Source organism: Urocampus carinirostris, chromosome 6, assembly GCF_059441175.1.
Source record: "Urocampus carinirostris isolate Australia breed hairy pipefish chromosome 6, RoL_Ucar_1.0, whole genome shotgun sequence".
NCBI lineage: Eukaryota > Metazoa > Chordata > Actinopteri > Syngnathiformes > Syngnathidae > Urocampus > Urocampus carinirostris.
Window position 1 is genome coordinate 30938198 of NC_142354.1, and position 17382 is coordinate 30955579.

General features: G+C 37.2%; 1 protein-coding gene and 1 pseudogene across 2 annotated transcripts in view; both read left to right on the top strand.

The window, feature by feature from the left end:
* tafa1b (TAFA chemokine like family member 1b) overlaps positions 1 to 17382 on the top strand; it is a 204259-nt gene that overhangs the window by 26117 nt on the left and 160760 nt on the right. The window lies entirely within an intron of this gene.
* LOC148364557 (U2 spliceosomal RNA) lies at positions 489 to 621 on the top strand (annotated as a pseudogene).

Consider the following 17382-nt stretch of genomic DNA (forward strand, 5'->3'; position numbering starts at 1 on the left):
ATAAGGCTCCCTATTCTCAGAATGTTGTGACGTTTTTACAAAATAAATGCTTGCATCTGGTTTTGAAACGAATATGTATGATAAAAAAGGGTCAAAAGGAGTTTAACCGATCTTGAGTCATTGCAAGAAAGAGACAAGTTTAAAGTGGTATGTTTGTTGATTTTGGGACAGGGGCTCTGGCATTATTCTCTTTTCATAATTTTTATCAAATCATCAAAAATAAATGTGCTGAAGACTAAGCTTTTGTCTGGGGCGCGGGTTTAGCAATTTAGTAAATTTGTCTCATAATATATGGTGTGGCTCTTTCCCAAAATAAAATTAATATTTTTTGCTTTTATGGCTCTTTGAGTCAAAAAGGTTCCCGACCCCTGTCCTAAGCCTTCAACTGAGCAATCTACAACGCATTACCTTAAGAGTTAAACCATCAATTAATCATGATTTGCAAGCGTGATAATTGATTACTGTAACAAGGCTTTGATGCCAGGTCCTTAGCTTGGCCTTTTACTAGGTCCTTAGCTTGGCCTTTTGATTTTTGCATTCCGGAGATGGAATAAGAGCTTGCTCTGTCCACTCCTTGCATCGGCCCGGTATTGCAGTACCTCCGGGAACGGTGCATTCGCAATGATCGCAACAAGGCTTTAGGGCTAGGACCTTAGCTTAGCCTTTTGGCTGAGAGTAAGTGTCCCGGCTCCTAGGCTTTGTAGCATATAATGAACTGACCGATAACGGATAATGGATAATGAATAACGAAGATAGATCAATAACCCTTAAAAACCCCAAACCCCCATGAGTTAACTAACCCTAACCCTAACCCTAACCCTTTAATTCAAGGGTTTAAACAGCTTTTCACAGTTTTTTTTTTTAAATAAACAGTTGGAGTAATTTTGATTCCAGTGTTAATCATTCTTCAAGGCTTCAAAGAATTAAACCATTGATTAATCAAGAGTTAAAGTAGCCTTAACACTAGAGTTAAGGCAACTGTAACCGATGATTTAAGCAGTTTTTAATGGAAACTCAAAAGTTAGAGCCATTTGGAAGCTTTTTACATTCTACTTTCAACTTTAAACTCAACCTGTGACACAATATGATGGTGCAGATTTAACTCCAGAGTTTATAACTTTAAGGTCAGGTTACATCGCTTTAAGATAAAGAGTTAAAGCTGCCTTGACTCAAGGGTCAAACCATTTGAGTTGGATCTAGTGTCACTTTAAATACAGTATCATTTCATTTCATCATTTCAGTATTTTTCCAATTCTAACTTTTATTTCAAACTGTTCCAAAAGCTTTATTTCCAGAGCTTAACTATAGTTATGGCCTTAACTTAAGGATTTAAGCAGCTTTAACTCTTATATCTCAGTGTCTACTCCAAAAACATTTCTCGTTCGATTTGTTTTTGGCTTCTTTTCCAAAAGTGTTCACCTTGTCTCATTGTCATAGCGTGTCATAGATCTTTAGCATCCTTAATGATACAATATCACATGCAAGTGCTCACTCACAAGCCCTCAAAATGTCTCCTTTTTCAAGTGAAATTACATTCTAATGCTAGTGGTAGCATGGAATGTTCTTGCAGGTAATTGTGATTTGTGCAACGGCATCATTTCAATTCACTCTAGAGGGAAAAAAATGTGCCTCGATGACTGTTTTGTTTCTGGCCGACACGCTTTCTTTTCTTTTACTCTGCGGCAGTCATATTAGGTTGCTTTGACTGTATTTCTTATCTCTTGTCTAAATCTTTTTCATGTTGTCTTTGTTATCCTTGCCTAATGTTCATAATAAGCTTGGGGTTAGGAAAAAAATGGGTTTCTATTACAATTGTGATTGGTGTCTTTGATATAAATGATGTGTCCACCTAAGGGCGGTGGCATTTCTTAATTATATTCAAATTTAGATGCATTTAATCAATTTTTCGCCAAGGTGACTTAGATCAAACAGAGCTGGACCGTGAGGCTCAAAAACAGATTCTTAATTTTGTCAGTAGGAAAGGTATGGCTTTTATGAATTTTAAACAATAAATTCGTTAGATACTCATTCACTCATAAAATGATTTATTTGTCATGCTAAGTCAATGGGAATGGCAATGGCGCTTTATTTTCTTTTGTCGGCAAAAGAAACAAAAAATACTAACAATAACTTGCGACTAACCTAATTAATGCTACACTTAACTAGTTAATCTGTTCATCCACCAGATGCTAACGTTAGCATAGCGCAAATGTCCTGCCCGCTGCTATCAATAAATAGCAGCTTGCACACCCCGACGGAGCTTTTATCGTCACAGGCGACTTTAATCGGGCATTTTTAAGGACTACTTCCCAAATCCATTCAACACGTGGACTGAACAATTAGGAAAAACACTGGACCGTGTGTACAGTAAGATCAAACATCTAGTTGGATCCGCCCATCTCTGTCTGTCCCTCACACCCTCATACACCCCGCCTCTGGAGGAAAACAAAGCCTATACAACAAAGACAGTTAAAACATCTTCTTTGTTCCTTTATCTCTTTGTTTTCCTTATCCTCACTGTAAAATGTGGCACTTGGATTGCCACGTCCAATTTCGTTGTCACAATATATCCCATGTTGTAACAATGACAATAAAGGTATATTCTATTCTATTCTATTCTATTCTATTCTATTATCCATTGTTTGATAGTCAGCACCATGAGTATTCCAAATGATGTTCTTTTTTTGATTTCGCATGTGTTCAAATCGATATTTTTTTTATTTGAAAAACGAATCTAATTTGATTATTGCATAGCCCTAAATATGGTTCTACTCATTTAGTTGTTCATGAATCGAAGATCCAATTGTAGATAGACCAAACTTTATGAAATCCAGTTCTTAGAATGTCCCTGGGGTTTTTATTAATTATGTATTATAATAACGAATATATATTTCTTAACTGGATTTTAGCAGTTATGGATAACCATTCTGTTGCTGTTTTTTTGTCTTGTAGGCATAACATATGGAAATTAGCCTGTAGCTAACGCGCTAACTCTGTTTTTTTTTTCAAAACATAAGCAGTGAATTGTCTGTGTTAAATAAAAAAAAATCAGTAAGATATCCAATAAACCCAATTTAAAAGGCCTTTATACTAAATATTGATTTAATACCAATATATTATAAACTAACAGGAACAATTGAATAACGTTGATTGCTCATTCAAAAAAAAACAACTACGCTACCCATAGATGATGTGACTAACTCGATTAAATGCCACAGTTAACTAGTTAGTTAGTTTATCAACTAACGTCGAGTAGATTTTCAAATTAAGAATTTCTGAACTGATTCATTGATCAAATTTCTTTGATCAACTGCGAAGTCTTAATCCAGATTTTTCATAAGGTTCCTGGCTATGAAAAACATTGATATTCATGTTGTTAATTATAGTAATAAAAATGAGTAAACTTGATCAAAAGTGACAATTAACTCAGTAAGCAACATTTCAAAGTGAGCAATTTCAAACAATAAACGAACGTATTTGATTTAATAAATTAGACAGCTCTTAGAGTTGTTAAAAATAAAGGAAATATTTATGCAAGCTCCTAGTGTGTACACCACACTCTATGAAAACCATCTCGCTACATGTTTGGAGTTTCATTATGTTTTATCAATTTTAGACAGTAAGTGATGCTCAATAAACAAGTATTAAATGCCACAACTATCTAGCTAATTAGAAGAAGAAGATTGTTAGTCCTATCTTGGAGCAAAATCATGCTCTTGAATTCCAACCTTCAAATTCATGATTTATTCCATTTTAGAAATGAACTTTTCTGAAATGGTTAAAAATTGAATTCATGTGATTAACTGCCCAGTGCTAATGTGCATTTTTCATCCAGATCGTGGAACATAAGTTGATTTTTGCGTTTTGAAATATACTAACAAAAAGGTGTGAACTTGACTAAATGACAAAATTACCTATTTAATTAGTTATTTGATAATTTGCCCTATATTTGAGTATTCCAAATAATATTCTCAACACTTACTATCAATTTAGCAAATTTACAAATTAACCCCATGAATCTGATTAACAGTCCTTTTTCAGATACTGAGTAAAAAAAAAGATTTTTCTGTTTTAAATTAGGGAAAAATGTGTGAACTTCGTTAAATGCCACAATTAACTATTTGATAAGTTAATTAACCATTGTTCGATAGTAAGAACCATATTTGACTATTTCAAAGTAAATCCTAGAATTCCATAGGTAAATATCACAAATGAGAAAATTTTAAAATAGCTGATCAGTGAACTAACTAATTGATCAAAGTAATATAATTAACAGCTCCGGGTTCTGGCTTGGCCAAAAATTGATTTTACAGCTTTAGAGTTATGAAAAGAATATATGAGGTCTGTTTTGTGCAAATTGACTTCTGTTTGAGATCTGCGTAGATGTATACGTACCCCTGCTATGCAGTGACGTAACATTATATAGCACGTGCCAGTCATTTGTATAGTCCTTGGACACAACTGTGACAGACTGTGGCAAATGCAGAGAGGACAATTAGTATCCAACAGCTCTGCAATGTGTCTTCATTTGCTTTCGTATCTGCAGCACATGTCGGCTTGGCTGAACATGGCTCCATGCCCTCATACCTTCCCGCTTTGCGCCTGTTGGCTTGGAGAAGAGAATGAAGAATGAGATGCCATCTGCATTGACTGTCTGGGGCGTAAAAACCCAGAGGAACCTTTTTTTTTTTATCCCTTTTCCTTAACCCATTCTTACACACCATCTCCCTATCTCCTTCAGGCTTTTTGACCCTAATTAACCCCACCTCACGATGTTTTCACTTTACAATGTACGATAAGATGTTCTTTCAGCCTCTCTTTACAAATTGTTCCCCGATATAGAATGTCAACAACAATTTTTTCCATCTACATGATGCCTGTCTGCTATTGATTGACATAATAGAATTTGCTGGTCTGCTATTGTTTCGTGTCACAGCATCATGGAAATGTTGTTATGCTATTAACTGAACAAAGTCCCACAATGTCTTTCTGCCTCTTTATTCTATTCAGAATGTGCCATGACTTTATGAGTCAATGATACAATACAGTATTTTTTGTACTTTATTTTTTTTTTTTTAGTCGAACGATTTGCAGGAATGCTAAAGGGAGAAGAAAAAATTTGATAGTTATTGAAACTAAGCTACAAAGAGGGTACACGACTCGCTCCGCTCGCTTAGTTGCTCGGCCATGACAAATCGAGAATCAAGAGTATGAAATGTAAAAATCAATCATTTGAAAATTTTCCGTTTTTTGAAAGCAATTGTAAGGATTTTAGAGTTGATAAAAAGCAGATGTTGATTATTAAATATTTCCTCAACAAATAATTGTGTCATTTGAACAACTTAAACAAACCTAATGAATTTAATTAAAAGGGGATTTAAAATCATTGTAAATTTACTCTATTTGAACTATCGTACAGGAAGCATTCTGACTGTGTTTTGGGTGGGGTTTGTAGTTTAACTTATATTGAAAACCATTTATTTTGATAAAATCAGGATTTATTTTCTGGCCATATTGCCCATAGAATTATTTCAGCAAACGTATGGAGACGCACACCTTTTCTTGGTTGCCCTCTGACATCAGAATTTTCAAGTAGTTGTGGCCTTGTACAACAAAAGGACGTACTACTAAGTCAGTGCACAGAATTTGGAAGAGGATTATCACTTTTTGTATGAAACCTGTTTATCTGTTTCCTGAATGGGAGAGGTTATTATTAAGGTCTTATTGAATCCAATGGTGTGCAGATTTGATTATGATATATATTTCCCCTTTCTGGGCTGACGTCATGTTTGATTGTGTCGGAACTAGAGTGTAATACAACTTCAGATATGATCAAATCTGACTTTCTGCTGATATGGAATTTCATCTCAGTAAGTCTGTGACATCCATATTTCGTTCATGGATGATGAAAAAAGGCAATAGAAACAAAGCTTTTCTTTTTATAGTCTCGCTTTCAATGTGAAACAGTCCCAGATGGTCACTTTAACGTTCTTACATTGTTAATTGTTGAAAATGTATTAAATGTTGGTTGGTACGTTAGTTTGTTGATTGCTTTTTTGTGTGTTTGTTGTTTTTTTGGTTGGCTGGTTGGTGTCTTAGTTGATGTGTGGAAGGAAATATGGGTAGGAACCAAAATGTGAAACTAATGTACCTGTGTTGGGAGCTGACCAGGGACATTTAATATATGTTCCATTTCCAGAATGCTGGTATGTTTTACCGGGTAATTACCTCCTGTGTGGGATTAAAGCAGAGTAAAAGGTTGTCACCTTAACAATATTTGAACATTGTTATAACTGTGTTGGTTGGCTTGTTTGTGGTTGGTTGGTTGGTTGGTTGGTTGGTCGGTCGGTTGTTTAGTTGGGTATTTGGTTGTTCAGTGTGTTGGTTGGTTGATTGGTGAGTGGTTCAGATGGTTTGTTTGTTGGTGTGTACATTTTTTGTTGGTGGGTTTGTGTGTTGATTGGTTGGTCAGTCAGTAGGATAGTGTGTTGTTGGTTAGTTGGTGATTCAGTGGGTTGCTTTGTTTGTGTGTTAGTTGTTTGGTGTTTCAGTTGGTTAGTTAGTTAGTGTCTTGGCTGGTTGGCCGGTTGGTTTCTTGATTGGTGTGTGGGAATATGTGGAATTTATCTGCCTGTGTTGGTAGCTGACTGGAGACATTAGGAGTAAAGCCCATTTCCAAAATGCCAATTAGTTTCACTTGCCAACTCATTTGTGCGTGGGATTAAAAAAACAAAATGATTCGCTTGTTCTGTCTATCATACAAAGTGTACTACATTGATTCAGGTGTGTTGCATGGTTGGTTTGTTGATGATTCTCTTTGCGTTTGTTTAGTTGGTATTTTGGTTGGTCGGTTGGTCTATGTCTTTAGTTGGTTGGTTAGTGTTTGGAAATATGGGTAGGAACCCATATTTTGTTGAACGAATGTGCCAGTGAGGTAGATGACGGAGGACATCAAGAGTAACGCCGATTCTCAGAGAGAACATATGATTCACCTGCCAACTAACGCGTGTTTGCGATGTAAGTGACATAAAAGAATACAATTATTTAATCTGTCATACAAAATGATATCGCCGACATGCCACATTTTGCCAAAGAACATGAGATTCCGAACTGTTTGCAGAGAGAGAAAGGTGTTGTGGGAAGAATATCATGTTGGCATCTCCTTGATGCCAGCCAATAGCAGACCAGCATCATGCACCTTGTCATCGAATAGCAAACAGGCTTCTTAGCTATAAGTGAGGCACATGACCTACACAGTTTCACACGAACACCGCAAAGCCAGAATTTTATAAGTTTTTTTGGAATGTGAAACAGTTTGTGAGTGATGTCGTATAGTGTGGAAAATGCTGTAACGAGGGGCCATAACAATTCTCATTCCTCAACATACCAGCTCAGTAGCCTAGATGATAGGGCGCCCGCTTTGAGACTGGGAGGTCGCTGGTTCGCGCCTCGGCCGAGTCATACCTAAGACTTATAACATTGGTAAAAATGGCGGCGCCCTTTGTTGGCTGCGGCTGCATCGGCTCGCTACAACGGGTCAGGTGTATCGACATTTCGTTCTGTGTACATTGTTACAAAGAATGACAATACAAAGGAAATTATTATTATTATTATTATTTTTATTATTATAAAGTGAAAACATTGTAAGGTGGGTTATACTGTTTGCTTAAATGAGGTTGGAAGTAAAAGCAAAGAGTCATGGCCTTCATTTATGACCTGTCATAGCACACTTCTAACACGCCACATAGTAAGTACCCTCCTACCTCTGTTCCCCGTACTATGTATAAAGAAGATCCATCATGGTGTTTTTTTTCTTCTTCACACCCATTAATCTTTTATTATGAAGTTTGTCATGTATGGCAAATCTCTCAATATCAGGTAAATCCTTGGAAAGCTAGCACAACGTCACAGCTGTGTTATTACACCAAGATTATTCGCACGAGTGGGCAGTTGTTTTCCATGGAAAATACGATTTGTCACCCGCACCTACAGCTAGAAAAGGATTTAGGAGGTCCATTTTCAAAGAGCTCTTTGTTTGCGCAACTGCGATTATCTCGTTTGGACATGTGTTGAGAAAAGAATGGGCTAGAAGGTGTTATTGTTTGCTCCTAGTACTAATATTTCCTTTATTTATTAACTCCTAAATGCAGTCTAATAGAATAGAATAATCTCAAATGCCATTGATAACAACATAGTGACGATTATCTGAAATGAGATTGGACGTGGCACTCCAGGATAAACATGAAAGACATAATAGAGAAAAATATTTAAAAAAAGAATGCTAGGGTAAATGGGAAATATTTTCTAGGGACTGTCCTAAGTTATAAGTGGATCAGAACTTTCTCAGAGCCTCTCGTTATTAGTAGCGTCTGTTAAACTATAAACTTCTCATGAACATAGAAATTTTAATCAACTATAATATATATATATATATATATATATATATATATATATATATATATATATATATATACATATATATATATAAATAAAACTGTAAATTATCTATATATCTATCTATTGTACCGTTCTCTCTCTATCTCTATCTATTTCTATCTATATCTCTAGCTATAGCTCTAGCTCTCTGAACTGTAAAGAAAATAACTATTATACCTGAAACTTTGTTACTGCATTTTGTTTTTAAAAGACCCTCTTTACAGTGCGCATTTCAAAACGGTACAATTTAGTGGCTCATTGAGTACGTCTTCATTTCACATCCATTTATTCAGATATTTATTTATGTATTTATTTGTTTATGCATTTATCTATTTTTAATCAAATTATTTACTTATTTATTGATGGACATTGTTTTAAATCATTTATTTTTGAAGGAACCATTTCATTTTTGTATCACTCTAGGTATTATTTCGGTTAAATGCATGCATCATTTAATTACAGATACAAAAATAGACAAATCGGCAAGAGTTTTTCTCCAGTGTTTCTGGAACTAGTTTTAGTATTGTCACTTTTATTTAAAACTCTAACTATTGTACCAAACTTGCAGTAGCCTTTTCAAAAAGTTGGACTGAACTCAAGCACCTGAAACGAACCAAATACCACTTTGTCCCTAAATCAATGACGAGCGATGTTCCCAACTTGAAAAGGGTAAACCTCGGTCAACACCGGTGGAGCGTTAAATCTCTGAGTGTTTCTCTATCCCGAGGTGTGATGTGCCAATGTTAGCCGAAACACTTTAATTAAAGGGTGAACGCTGCCCCCTCGTAAAGTCTTAGGCGATATCTCCGACAAGCCGTGTGAACCTAAGGTGAATCGGCGGAAGATGAATGCGGTTCTCACAAGTCCCCAGTCGCCGTCAAAATCTGTTTTTGCCAGTTGGCTAGAATTACATTCCTTGGGTATGATATTGGAGTCGTAAAAATGAGCTATGTTCCTTTTCACGAGCAAGGGGGGCCCTAAAACTGCAATGTGGCTGCCATCATCTACATCGGAGTAAACAAATCAACACTAGCGGTGGAAATTGGACTGTAACTTAAGACATTTGTTGACAGCTCAGGCACAAAAACACAAGTTGCAACACATACATAAAACTGACATAGCATAAAACTGACTGACCTAAGAACTAGAGATAAACCTTCATCAAAGCCCTTGTTATCTGGACCATATTCGTTTTAAATGAGAATCATAGAGGTTTATGCACCAATGCACCAGTATGTCATAGTAGAGTGTAAATAAAGCATGTGGAAGTGGAGTTAGTGGAGGGGTCTTGTTGGGGGCCACTTAGCTAGCTTGTTTGGTACTATCATGTCAGTTCCCCTTAGGTAAATCTAAATGTGGAAATGCCTATTTGTCCCGGGTTTTATGGAATGTATCATTGCTACAGAGTAAAGAGGAAAATGGTGAGGGGAAGAAAAACAAAAGAACCTCATGAAATGTAAAATGTTTATCATGATTTAACAAATTACCTATATAATTATTTAAGACGTATTAATGAGTTCAAATGATTGATAAAGTAAACCAAGTCTCCCTTAAACCATAAGCTTCAATCATACATCTCTTTTTTTCTTTTTAGGTGATATGTTAATTTTTCAATGTGGTGCTTGTCTCCGCATGAAAACAAAAAAAGTACTAAATGTGAAAAAATATATACCAGTTGATAGTAGTTGGAAAATCGTACTTACAGAAACATGGACTATTTGTTGAAAAATGTGTCCACATGGAGAATGCTGCGTTTCAAGATGAGTTATAAGTTCAAATGGTAAAACAGAATTTAGCTGTTACGCTGCACTTTCAAATTATTTATACATAGTTTTAAATCCAGGTTCAATACTAAGCTTTGGTAGCATTTTGCTCAATAACTGCTAAATTTGACATCTATGGCAGTCTAGCTAGAAATGACATTTAACGTCTTTAACCATAATGGAAGACGAGCTAAAATGAACCTTTATAATCTTTAGTGAAGCCTTATAGAAGATTGTTGATAACTATAGGCATGTCTGGCAACCTATTTTAAAGAGACCATTGACTTCTCCATTCATCAACGGGAGCATAGCTAGAAATAATCTTTGATATATAAGGTAGTGTATCCCAGTCTAGCCGAAATTAAATTTTGACCTCTATGGCAGCATAGAAGGAAAGGATATTTAACCTCTTCAACCATAATTGAAGACTAGCCAAAATATATCTTATAATCTTTAGTGAACTATTGCAGTATAGAGGATCTTTGATACCTATAGGTGTGTCTACCAACCTATTCTAAATAGACCTTAACATTATATGTTCATCAATAGCAGCATAGCTAGAAAGGATCTTTGATACATAAGGCTGTGTATCCCAGTCTAGCCAAAAGGCATCTTTGACGTCATGGAAGTATAGAGGGAACGGACATTTAACGTCTCATCTCATCTCATCTCATCTCATCTCATTAGCTGCACCGCTTATCCTCAGTAGGATCGCGGGGGTGCTGGAGCCCATCCCAGCAATCATCGGGCAGTGGGCAGGGGACACCCTGAACTGGTTGCCAGCCAATCGCAGGGCACACAGGGACAGACAACTCGCTCGCTCATTCACACTTAGGGACAATTTGGACCGGCCAATCCACCTGAAATGCATGTCTTTAGAATGTGGGAGGAAACCGGAGTACCCGGAGGAAACCCATGCAAGCATGGGGAGAACATACAAACTCCGCACAGTAAGTCCGGTAGCTGGATTTGAACCCACACAGGAGGTTCCCAAGACCTTAGAACTGTACCGCACACGCGCTAACCACTGCGCCGCCGTGCTGCCCGACATTTAACGTATTTAACCAAAATGGAAGACAATCCAAAATGGATCTTTATTATCTTGAGTGAACAATGGCAGGGGTGGAGGATCTTTAATACAATAGGTGTGTCTGGCAACCTATTCTAAAAAGATCATCAACTTCATTATTCATCAATGGCAGCATAGCAAGAAATAATCTTTGATATATAAGGTTGTGTATCCCAGTCTAGCAAAATGAATCTTTGACGTCTATGGCAGCAAAGAAGGAAAGGACATTTAACGTATTTAACCATTATGGAAGAATAGCCAAAATGGATCTTTATAAATTTTTAGTGAACTATGGGAGGAATAGAGGATCTTTGATACTATACGTGTGTCTGGAAGCAGCACGGTGCGGTGGTTAGCGCGTGTGCGGGACAGTTCTGAGGTCATGGGTTCAAATCCAGCTACCAACCTTCCTGTGCGTAGTTTGCATGTTCTCCCCTGGTTTCCTCCCACATTCCAAAAACATGCATGTCAGGTTGATTGGCCGGTCCAAATTGTCCCTAGGTGTGAATGAGCGAGTGAGTTGTCTGTCTCTGTGTGCCCTGGCAACCATTTCAGGGTGTCCCCTGCCCACTGCCCGATGATGGCTGGGATGGGCTCCAGCACCCCCGCGACCCTACTGAGGGTAAGCGGTGCAGATAATGGATGGATGGGTGTGTCTGGCAACATATTCTCAATAGACCATCGACTTTTATATTCATCATTGTTAGCATAGAAGTAAAATATTTGTTATATCTATATCTGTGAATGTCAGCCTAGCCTATTGATCCTTGACATCTAAAGCTGCCCATGAATGAGCTAAATAATAATATTTATAACATTTTATTTACACGTTGCGTTTGTTCTATCAGTATGTGAGAATCCGACCCAATGAGCAAGGGCAAAGGAATCTGTTTTCTTTCTGTGGAGGAAGGAGAAAAGCGCCATCCCAGTGAGCAAAATTGTCACATCAATCTTTCGTCCCTCGTCCAATGACGGGACTACTATCGATCATCGTTTAGGTCCTATCTTATCCTAAACTGAATGCTAGTTGCTATCTCGCGTTATTCTTGTCTGAGTAGTTCAGTGGTGAGTGTTAGTTTTTAGGCTAGTATGAAAGTAATTGACTTTCAAAATAAAGAATTTGGGGAATATTAATCCTGACCAATAGTTAAACGCTGTGAAGATATTGTGAGAATGAGTCTGCCATTTAAATCCTGTTGGCAGAAGAGACTATTTAAGACTGTGTTATTATTTTGTTGCCGCTCCAGTGTTATAATAAAACATTTTATTCATTTTTCTTTTAAAGAGAGACCATTATTGGGAAGCTTTTCAGTGCCAAAAAAACAAGTGATTTGTCTAGTGTCTGACTGAGAAAAATAATGAAATGTTTTAACGGTATGTCTGGGCCGGTAGTGTTTTTAAGCATTAAATTTGACGTTTAGTTTGTAGTAGTTTCTGTAGTATTTGGTGGAAATTGTACCCTTTTTTTGTCACCTGCGAGCAATGCAACGGTGGTGATAATGTTCGTTTGGGATCTAAGTATTTATAATCTGTTTGTTTGTGTAACTGTCCACCCAAGAAACCCAGTAAAGGGGTTTAGACAGGGTCGTGCCGTTTACACCTTGGCTCCTGTCTGAATTGGTGATTGGTCTTAATTAGCCGGTAAGTTGTTAATTTGTGTTTTTTACTTTAAATGTGTTGAGTATAAAAAAAAATGTTTTGTATTTTTTTGTACATCTGTCATACATGTTAAGTTTCAGAAATGGGAAATCGGGAGATTTTTTTTCCGACGCGATTATTATTATTATTAATATTATTATTGTTATTATTATTATTATTACTATTATTATTATTTGAAAAGAAAACTCTAAAATTCGTTTTTCAATCTACTTTATTGTTATTTTATGTGTACGTGTGATTATTACAATGTTTAATTATTCCAAATTTTCTGGTGTTCTTTAACATAGTCATATGTAGCACTCTTATTCGTCTGCTGCTCTCGAAGGAATGACATCACGCGGAGTTCGAGATTATGATTCCCGAGTCTCGATCAAAGCTTTTTCCGGTGCAGAACGGCGAAAAAGACGATGGATAATTCGGCTACATTTTAATCGGCAAAACTTTGTTCACATAAAAATTTCGGCGACCCAAAAGAAAAAAAATGAATTTTTTTAGAAATCGGTAGATGTTGCCCTACATCGGTAGGCGGGAGAATCGTAGCCAAAGCGGTAGTCTCCCGACCAAATCGAGTTCCCAAGATTTCCTCATCTTGGAAGGGGAATTACCTCATGTGCGGTCCCTTCTCAAGGTTTCTTCATTTTCCTCATGTTGAGGTTTTTGAGTTTTTCCTTTCCCTCATGTATGTTTTAGATCAGGAGATGGCTTAATAATAGCCTGTAGTATGTGGTCTGAGCAGCCTTTTGAGATTCCCTGTGATTAAGGGCTATACAAATAAACATGACTTGACTGTGTCTCCTACCTATTTGAAAGATGTAATCTTTTTATCCCATATCCGATCCGCCCAGGTTGTATGTACTCCAGCTCAGCCACAGCAAAGTGACTGTTAAGGAGTAGTTTGTATAATAAAGAAAATGGCGGCTCCAGATCTGTTTCCATACACAATGTATGAACGTTCTGCTTGACGGTTAGCGAAGCGCACCCTTCACAGAAATCAATTTGGAAATATCGCTTTTTGCTCCTTTTGAACGAGATTCTGGACGATCATTCGTAAGTTGAATTTGTTCGTAAGTTGCTTCAGTGCTATAGTTTGTATGTTTAAGGTTTATATAAGTATGTTAAAGGCTTGTATAAGTAACCTGTGTTGTACTGTACTGAAAGATAAACGTTTCATAAAATAGTATGCTCTATAGCAGAGGTGGCGAACACGCGGCTCTTGGCCAATAAGAATGCGGCTCTTTGCCTCATCATATTTTCTACATACTGAGGCTCTTTGCCTCGTTTCATGTTTCGTTTTTTCCCCTCTTAAAACACACTTGAATCCATCAGAGTTAATAACAAATAATAAATAATATTTTGAAATTAATTTGGCAGATTTGTTGTTTTATTGCTGCCCCGGACACATAACTGACTGCCAATCATCTGCGTAGATTACGTCTAATTCTGGTCATTGCGTGTTGTGGCTCTTTGACTCACAGAGTTAAAAATTTCGGCTCTTTGTGTCAAACTTGTTTGCCACCCCTGCTCTATAGAGATAAATATAGTTGAGTTTAACCGACTTTTGGGGATTGACCTTCAAGAGGTCCGTCTCCGGGGTATAAAGTGGTCGTAAAAAAGCGATCCAACCATTTCTCAACCGCATCAAGCTTTCTTATTCCACTTTTGTTTCAAAGGAAACGGCTTGCCTCTCCTTTACACTTTACACCAACCATATTGAATGGATGCATGAGATAATAAACAATAAAAATGTCCAAGTTGTTAGTGTGCAAGAGATACAGTACATGTTGTTATTTTTACACACGAACCAGGAAGTAGAAGTCGGATTTCTTTTTCGAGGTGGATGCTGGTTGACCTCTCACAGTGCCAGGCGGCGGAAAGAAGCACTACAGTACTATCCTGTACTCGGAAAAAAAGGTGTAAACAATACAAAATCTAACTTATAGCAATGCCCGGATATTATTTGACATCACAAAAAATATGTTTGTATCTACGATTTTATGAAAGTCGAATGGTCGTAAGTAGTAGAGCATCTGTATGATCTTTATGTGAAGATCTGGGCGAGATAATTGTAAAAACATGAAACCTCTCGTTTTATTTTTAAATATTAATCGTCTTGGCTTCTCCTTTGCCGCCGGTTCCTCGTCACATGGTGGACATGTTTTGCGGCTCCCATTCAGCTCCTTTATCTCGTCAGGCGAATCCATTTTTAAAAGGTTAGACGTTAATGGCAAGAATCCCCTCCTCTTCCTCCCACTCCTCAGATAGGAGATTACACATTTTTCCCTGAGCACCAGACAGAGACTAATCCGTGGTGTGCGATATCGGGCCTATACTTGTGCTATTGCTGACAGCTCTGCTGGGCCGGCTTTATCATATGGCGTATTTAAGAGAGAGCAGTCAAATTTCAGCTTTAGCGAGACACTAAACACAAATGCGGAACTATCGATGTATGTGCGATCTTCGATTGGTTTAAATCGGGGGCTCAGCAGCCCGCATCTCTTTAGCGCTGCCGAGTTTGGGGGAGGGAAATATAGTTTCGTTTGATATGGTTTCTGTAAGAAGGACAAACATGACTAAAACTATTTTAACATTTTCCAACGCTGTAAAATTGTGTGGAATAAATATTGTTTTCGAAATAGTGGTTTAGCTATGAGAGGAAAGATAAGCTGTTTGCGGGCGGGAAGTGACTGGTTTGACTGCTGCTCTCTCACTGGAATCGGATAATAAAAATACAGTATACAGATCCCCTAGAATGCAGCAAAAATCATGTATTGTGACGTGAAGTCTTGGTTCTTAGGTTTGAACTCTTGCCGTGCTAAACACCAGGGCTACGCTCCCCTACCTGTTTTTTTCTTTCCCCGATCGTCAATTGATTACGTCCTTAAGGAACGGTAGTGACCCATGTGCCTTCTTCACTGTTTTTGATAATCACAACCTTCGTGTCAATAGTTAGCATGTTTTTGCTTACAGCTTTTGCATCACTGCAAGTCTCGGGACCATAAGTGGATACATGTAATGGAAAACTGCAGGATTTTGACTTGCAAAGTTTTTATGAAGCAGACTAGATCCTGAACGAAATGAATAGACGGGCATTGTGGGAAGTACTTCAGCCAATAGCAAAAGAGCATTTTATATGACGCCAACTAATAAAGACGTACCTCTACACAAATACAAAAAACGCAAATAAAACATTTTAGGGGACGTAAAAACATAATAATGATACTAATAATAGTAATAATTGATGATGTCTTTCACCACCTCTTTACGGCACTTTCCCCACTTTCTTATTCCACAGCTTTAAGTGAAACGTCGCAAGACAGGGTCAGGGTATCCTGATGATTTACCCCAAGTGCCAAACACGCGGCGCACAGGAAAGCTCAGGCCTGCAAGAGTTTTTAAATATGCCTGCTATATCTTTTTTTCTCTGTCTCGTTATCCTTTTTTCTCTTTTCTACCCTTCCTCTCTCTCTCTTTCTCTCTCTCTCTCTCTCTCTCTCTCTCTCTCTCTCTCTCTCTCTCTCTCTCTCTCTCTCTCTCTCTCTCTCTCTCTCTCTATCTATCTAGCTCTATCTCTCTCCCTCTCTCTTTTTCAATATGTATTTCACTGTTTCTCTCTCTTTTTGTTTGTTTTCCCACTTTATCTGTCTTTTTCTCTTGTTCTTCCTCTTGTTTTCTCTCTCTCTCTCTCTCTTGTACTATCTCTCTCTTGTTCTCTTGTTTTCTCCATATTTTTCTTTGACTTTTTTCACTTTCTTTCATTCTCTCTCTCTCTCTCTCTCTCTCTCTCTCTCTCTCTCTCTCTCTCTCTCTCTCTCTCTCTCTCTCTCTCTCTCTCTCTCTCTCTCTATATATATATATATATATATATATATATATATATATATATATATATATATATATATATATATCTCTGTATATATATATATATATATATATATATATATATATATATATATATATATATATATATATATATATATATATATATAATTCTTTATCTCTCTCTTGTTCTGTATCTCTTGTGTTCTATGTCTTTTTCTTTGTCTTATTCTCACTTTCTCTTACATGCTCTCTCTATCCCTCTTGTTCTCTCTTTCTTTCTCTTTCATCCTTTCTCTCCTCTTACCCCTGTCCCTCTATCTTACTCCCTCTCCTGTTCCCCCTATTGTCTCTCTCTTTCCTGTGTTCTCTCCTCTCATTCCCCCATTCTTTCTTTCTCTTTCTTTGTTTAATTTACTAGTCCGGCCCCGTGACAGTTTTTTCTTCCATATGTAGCTTAAATGAGTTCGACACCCCTGATCTACCCTATTATCTCTGAATCTGTAGTCCATGCTTTTGCATAATCCCACTATCTTCTTTCTATGCAGAACTGAGCAAAACCAGTGTTTTTAAAATTCCTAGTCTCCCCTTAAATGTAATCAAACACGTTCCCTACTGTCAATAAATCCCTGTGACCAT